The sequence below is a fragment of the Chionomys nivalis genome, chromosome 1 (assembly GCF_950005125.1).
Source record: "Chionomys nivalis chromosome 1, mChiNiv1.1, whole genome shotgun sequence".
NCBI classification, from domain to species: domain Eukaryota; kingdom Metazoa; phylum Chordata; class Mammalia; order Rodentia; family Cricetidae; genus Chionomys; species Chionomys nivalis.
Window position 1 is genome coordinate 106273223 of NC_080086.1, and position 7395 is coordinate 106280617.

At 45.8% G+C, this 7395-nt stretch overlaps 1 pseudogene; it reads left to right on the forward strand.

Moving 5' to 3' along the window:
- The first annotated feature begins 5825 nt into the window (after positions 1-5825).
- Positions 5826-6538, forward strand: LOC130880775 (transcription factor 19-like protein; annotated as a pseudogene).
- The last annotated feature ends 857 nt before the right edge of the window (positions 6539-7395 follow it).

A 7395-nucleotide genomic window follows, 5' to 3' on the forward strand; every position in this document is an offset into this window, starting at 1 on the left:
GCAGTTACTGAGAACTTGCTGTACGCCCAGCTTTACACATCGTGCCAATGTTTGTGTGTTTAGGGTCTGTGTAAAGTGATTCTTTTCTTTTAATAGGCAATTAAAAAAATACTCAGTTTTACAAAATGGTATCAGCACGCACACACACACACACACACACAAATCCATAGATCACAGATCTGGCCAATGTTCAACATGTCTTGGAATATGGAAAATTTAATTTGACATGTTTGTTTCTTGTGGCATTGACTGTTCGAGTTGGGGAATATTGCATAGACAGGAATGCAGGAAGAGCAGGCAGTAGTCGTAATCTATTTTCTCTGCAAGTCTGACCACAGTGTCCGCCCTTTTAGTGGTGTGCAGATCTTACAAGAACTTTTAAAGTGTGGGTCTCCCATACAATTCTTGTTTGATAGCTATAAATATACCCTACCCTTAATGGTAACAGGAATGGTAATGAAATCAGAATTCAGTTGGTGTTACCTGTTGCTTACAGAGGCCTCTGTAAGAAGCTGAGTCTTAAAACTTCACTTTATCCAGTCCACCAGCAGTCTGAGAAGACAGTAGACTAGAGTCCTAGGCACCTGTTGCCATCCCGTCTCCTGCGGGCAGGTTATGGAGAAAGAAGGGAGAGGTTCTGGTCTGTCAAGGCTTCAGTCCAACACAGAATGCTTAGCTGCATCCCTGGCTTTTACTCACCAGATCTCAGTGCCGTCCCTCAGTTGAGACAACGAGATGTTTCTAGATATCACAGATATCTTCGGGGGGTGGGGTGGGGTGAGAACAGCCATACCAGGATGGCTAATGGGTCAGGGCTGATGCTCAGGAAACAATGCTTATTGAGAAAATTGCAAACCATAACAAAAAATGTATTTCATATAGCATGGGTTTCAATCATTTGGGACTTCTCTCAATCTAGTGTTCTATAAGAGCAGGATACACTGGTATCTATGTGTTCAGTTGGCTAGTAATGGGTAGCCGGGTCCCTTATTTCAGCTTAGGTCCTGCCCCAGCCCTATTTTCTGCTCACACAGAAGTTGCCTGAAAAATTGAAAGCCTTCTAAAGCTACCAGTAGACATGAACAGCCAGCTGTGTCCAGTCATCTACCATGTCCGTGTAACACCTCTAAAGCGCCATGGTCGCTGCTCATGTTAGTTTTGTAAATATTCAGTCAGAATGTGACATGCTAACAATATGATACTGGGCAAAGCTGCTATGATTGTGTGCAACAGGCAGGCTGAGAAATAAGGGACACTATGTGAATAAAAATGATATTACAGGGGACGAGATGACTCTGGGGCCTTGGATAGGAGCTCTTGTTTTTAAAAGAAAAGCTTATTACGTTTACTCATTTATGTGTGTACATGTGTGAGTGGATGTTTGTGAGTGGGTTCACATGCTACATGCGGGTATGGTTGCCATAGGCCAACCTGCTGCAATTACTGCTCTCATATTGTGTGTGAGTTCTTGGAATCCAACTGAAGTCGACAGGCTCGATGCTAAGTGTCTTTACCCAAGGAGGCTCCCATTGTTTCTATTTTTAGATTGGAAGTGTGTTTGTACTGATTTTAACAAGGCTGAAAGTGGTTTGGGGTCTGTGTGTTGTGGTGTGTGTGTGTGTGTGTGTGTGATACGTCATAGCATGTACATGGAAACCAGAGGGAAGTTTTGTGGAGTTGGCCTCTCCTTCTAACTTTAAGGATATTCTGGAGATCAAATCCACATGATTAAGCCTGTGCAGCAAGTATTTTACCACCTGAGTCTCTCACTGACTCAAGGTTATAAATTTTGTACTTGGCCTTCCTTCCTTCCTTCCTTCCTTCCTTCCTTCCTTCCTTCCTTCCTTCCTTCCTTCCTTTCCTTTCCTTTCCTTTTCCTTTCTTTCTTTTTCTTCCTTTGAATGATGCCTTCCAGGATCACTCTAATGGATTCCTATCCCTGTCATACTTCATTTGTTTTAATGGTCGAGTGATGATATTCCGCTTTGTATGTAAGTCACATTATTGACTCGTTCAGATCGTGTGGTGGCTTGGCGGGTTCTGCAAGCCAGTAGTCCAAACTGGTGCATTGTTACTTGTAGAACAGAAGGACCAGGTGATGGAAGGGTCATCAACAACCTGCCAGCATTCCAGGCTCTCCTAAGCCAAAGCATCAAGCATCTTGGGTGAAGAATTATTTTCTAGTAAACTGTACTGGCATACAGTCTGCTTCCATTTAAATATATGTGCATGGCTAGAAAAGGTAAGACACAGCCTCCGCCATGACCTAATCCTGTGGTCTTTGACACAGGAAACTCTCAGGTTCCTCACCTATAGACAAAAATAACCACTCTTTCAGGAACTGAATGTCTGCATCCCCTACTCCACCTTCCCAGTTCACGTGATCAAACATTAGCTCCAGTTTGAATGTATGAGGCCTTGGAGTTATTAGCACTTGAGTCAAGCAGTTTCTGGACAAGATTAGTGCCTTGACAGAGACACCCTTGACAGTTCAGTTGTCTGGTGCAAGACCGCAAAGACAGGCTTACACTGTACCTAGCATTTTGTGCTTCCCTACCCCCAGAAATGTGAGAAATAAACTTGATGACATGGTTGCTCATCAAGTCTGTCCTCACTGAAAGATGGAAGGTGATTGTGCTTCTTTTTGCAAATGCATTTGCCCATCACCAGATCTTTTTCAAAGGCAAACTAGTTCCCTAAACCAAGGAAATGAAACAGCCCCGAAAATGAGTGCTGTAAACTATAATCAGACATAGGCAGACACAGCCAGCAGAAGGGCAGGACAGTGTCTCTTGACCCCATCTTCCACTTCCTTCTCCAGGTTCTAGATGAATGCACTATCACAGGGCATGAAGGAAACTAAAGAAAGCATTGATCGTGTACGGCAACACCTAAAGATACAAATGACTTTTGGGCCACTGAAATTGTCTTTGAGAATCCCAGGTCAGCCATTGGAGTGCTTCCCAGAAACCAGTTATTCCTAGCATTCAGGGTGACGTTTATCCCTCTTTTCCAAGGATTCACCTGAGAACGGGTTACAGAAAAGCCACTGACTACCTGGGCCCTGTGGCTTCAGTGATGTGGGAGTAAGTGAAGATGTTCTTGAGAGAGGCGGAGGAAGAACGCAGAGGAGGGTGTTCAGCTGCGGCGGTCAGGTTCAGAAGCTGAGGTTTGCCCTTGACGTGACCAGCTGTACCGCAGCCACTTTCACTCCTCCTCCAGCCATCAGGGGCTCCGCAATTGCCTGCACCGCACGAGCGTGGATGTGTCTGTTAGTTCTGGGTAGCCTCTTATGGAGCACAGGGAACGCTTTTTTCCTCCAGGGCTCCCAGACAGCTGCATTAGAGATGAGCAAGCATATGAGTATTTCATGAAGAAATTAATGTGGCAAAGCAACGACTTCCCAGAATGGGGAGGGGAGAGCTCCCAGCCAGCTGATTTGATTTCTTCCCTGGGTGAGCTGATTTCTTTTCTAGCACTGAGAAGCTGTTCAGACGTAGATTTAAAGAAAAAGCAAAACCCTGGATGGACGTGGACCAAATGTGCGGAACTAGGCATCTGACGGGCTACTCTACAAGGCTTCACAAGAACCAGGGAGATGCCATTTGCTGTGGATGTGATATCAATAGGCAAACTGTAATGAAAAGTCACAGGTACTAAGCACAAAGCCCCATGTCACACAGCTCAGTCTGAAGACTAGAAGGGACACCTGAGCCATCTGTCTGAGACCCCGAAGAGTAAGTGCATATGTTGACAGACAGCTTAGGCATTCCGCATTCTCTGTATAACCTACTTTTTAAATGAATTTCCTTCTAGTTTGACTCTTAATTACATCATCATTATTGGCCTAATGTGCTTTCTCATTTCCCGTTCTGGATTAGAAATGAATAGAAGTAGTGGCAAACCATGGAGACGTTGTTATTGTACCACGTGCCTTGCGCATTTCTATCACCCAAATAATTTCATTTTTTTATTGCATAAACTCACATCAAAATGAGCTGGGTGGTACCTGGGGAGATGGCTCAGTATCTGCTGTCCTTTCAGAGGACCCCAGTTTGATTCTTAGGACCCACATCAGGTGGCTCACAACTACCTGTAGCTCCAGCTCCAGAAGAGCTCACATGCTCTTCCCGTCTACGACAACAGCTGTGTACAGGGGCATAAACCCCACATAGACATATAATTCAAAATAAATCTCCAAAGTGACTTGAATGGTTTTGGAGTGTATGTTAGACCACGTGTTCCATTTCATTAGAAGTCCTTTCAAAACGGCTCTCTAACTTCCTCCCAGTGAAGTATCCGAAAGGAAGCCATGGTCTGTTTTGTTTCACCATGGGAGGGGCCATGCAGTCTGCCCTGGTGGAGAAGGTGTGGCGGTAGAGGCGCTCTCCCCTGCAGCAGCAGAAGCATGAGGCCACTGTCACATTGCACCTTCAGTCAGGAAGCAGAGAGCAGTGGATGCTGGTGCTCCACTCATCCACTTTTTGAGTTAAGCCAGGACCCCAGCCCCTGGGATGGAGTACCCATTCAGGTGACTCCTCCCTCCTAATAAAACCTCTCTGAAAAACCCTCACAGGCGTGTCCAATGTGCATCTCCTAGGTGCTTCTAAATGCAGTCAAGCTGACAATGAAGAAGAGTCCGTCCTTTGTTAAGCTTGGGACCTAAATGCATCACTTTAAATTGGCTTCATCTCATGATGCAACTTGCAAACCATCCACCTCTGAAAGTCCCCAGCCTCTACAGTTCCAACGTTGTTCAAAAGTGCAGAGTTCCCACCAAGACTGGCTTTCTTCTCTGTGAGCTCTTGTAAAATAAAAGATTGAACATCAAAAATAAACAATTCCAAACTCGTGATACCCAATGGCACAGATTAATCGTTGCATTTCCAAATGAGAGAAATAGAGACGTGGAAGATAAGACCAAAACGAGACCAAAACCCAGCAGGGTGAGGGGGAAATCCTGCAGCTCCATGTGCAGCATCTGGGGCTTGAGCCAGCACCCTTGGGCTCCAACAGACTGGTAGAGCCCCAATATTCCATTTCTGCTGCCTGCGGCACATGTGACCTCTCCATTGCCATGGTTCTAACATGTGCTTGCAACTTTCTTCAGTAGCCATCCCATGGTCCTGGCACCCCCCACATCCTAGGGTTCATTGTAACTTAGGCTTCATCTTCACAGCTCCATTCAAAGGCCTTGCTGGGGCATCTGACCCAGCCACACATTGGTTGCCTGGTCTCAAGAGCTCAGTGGAATCCCTTATGACCCCATAATGCTTGCAACTGAAAAATCAGCTGTGTTGCTGCTGCTGCTGGGTTTGCTATCAACTTGAGATATGGTCTGCCTCTTCTACCACAGCTGTAAAAACCTCTTGGGTACCTCAGTGACTGAACCTGAGAAAACACTTCCCTGTGTTGTTGTTTCTCATCAAGAGTCATTCTTGGAGTCTGTGCTGCAGCTTCCTGGCTGTCAAACTGCAGTGGGAATGAGGGGGCAGGGTATAGAGTCCCTTCCTCAGTTTACCCTGCAATCAACAAAGGAAAGGATTGTTAAAGCCTCCCAGGATGTTCGGCAGATGTCTTCCTAATTTTGCATCACATCAGGGCTTTCCTGGATTGGTTTTTTAAATCTCAACCTAACAGCCACTACTGCGTTGCATGTCCAGGCCTCTGGTGCTCCGAATCTGTTTTTTCTCAAGCTGGCATTACCCACAGTACAGTTGTTGATATCAGATAGCACTGAACTGAAACCCTCGGTGCATGGCCCAGTAACAGGAGAGGTGATGAACTGTTGAGGTGGCAGAAGAGGTTCAGAGGGGGTACCCACCATGCTGTGCTGCTTCTAGATGCTGCACATAGGAGGAGTCAGGGCTGGTGATCTCTACACCTTCATCCAGGTCAGGGTACACCTATTCATTGAACTGCACCTGACCTGTGTGAAATGGCCCCTCAGCCCCAGCAGGAGCCGGACCTCTTCTCTGAGGTCCATGCAGAGCTGCTTGCTGAGCTCCAAGGAGATGACCATACAGTCAGCCTGGAGGACCACAGCAGCCAACGGGACTTTGGTCGATAATTTCTTACTCCCAAGAGGCCACAGATTGTAGTTGAGCGATGGTGACCTTCTGACCTCAGGATTTTCTGCCATTGCTATCCCTCAGTCTTGGGGAGAAGCTGGGTCCAGTTTCCAAGCCTATGCTGCCCCCAGGGCGTACCCCAGTGGCCACTCAGCACCCTTTCCTATGCCCCCAAGGTCACACTGATTCTTAACTCTTTTGGCAGCCTCAGCCAACTGCAGCCCTAGCCCCTTACCTTCTCCTGGTTTGGCGGCAGACCACAGAGCCTGGCTGTTCCCACCCAGTCTGGGGAAGTGGGAGCTTCGCCTGTTCCACCCACAAGGAACCAGAGGAAATCAGCTCATAGAGTGTTGTCAGAACTAGATGATGAGAGTGAGGCTTTCCTGGGCTCCCTATTGGTCCTAATGGAGCCCAGGAAGAAGCTCTGTATGGAGAGAGCCACTCTGGTGTCCTGTGGAAGGGAATAATCATAGGGAAAAGTCCATTGTCATAGACTCTGACTCAAAGTAGGAGAACTCTCATGGCTGAGGTGGCCAATAAAATATATGAATAAATAAAAACGAAGGAAAGAAAGAAAGAAAGAAGAAAAGGAAGGAAGGGAGGAAGGAAGGAAGGAAGGAAGGAAGGAAGGAAAGAAGGAAGAAAGAAAAAGAAAGAAAAAATGATGGTTTACTGCCAAAGATGTTGCTGCCTCCAAGTTACCAACTGGAATGCCCAGTAACAAGGAATCAAGCCTTGATCCCATGGACACCAGAGTATCTGAAGTTAGAGCAACCATTACAGAAACTGCCCCTGGATTTTTTATACCATGGCTAACACTGCTGCTGATTGAATCTCTGTTGCTTTTCAGAGCTTTGCCTTTAAATCAAAATAAAAAATAAACTACATCAAAAATAAAAAAAGAGTCATTCTTATTCCAGGCTCTCCTGTACCAAATGAATTTGCATTTACATACATTTGAACCTTCGCTGGGTGAGTTCTTTATCTCAGGTCACCTTTCTTATTGTCCCAATACAGAATGAGACATTTCCCTTTAATGATATTAATCTAGTCTTTTTCCCCCTTGCAATCATAACTTCTCTTTTTCCATCCCTCATGTCTCCAACTTTACACATTATAAGGTTTCTGTTTTGTCAACCAGCATGCAGCTGTGCTTCCTGTCCCTATAGGTGTGACTAAGAGCACTGAAAAACACCATGCTATAGCCTGCATACCATAGTATATTGAAACTTTGTCTACAGCATTTAATCTCCCTCACTTCTATCTTCAGGACACAGACAGAGAACAGCTGTTGTGGGAGGGCCTTCTGTCTATGTGTAGCTTT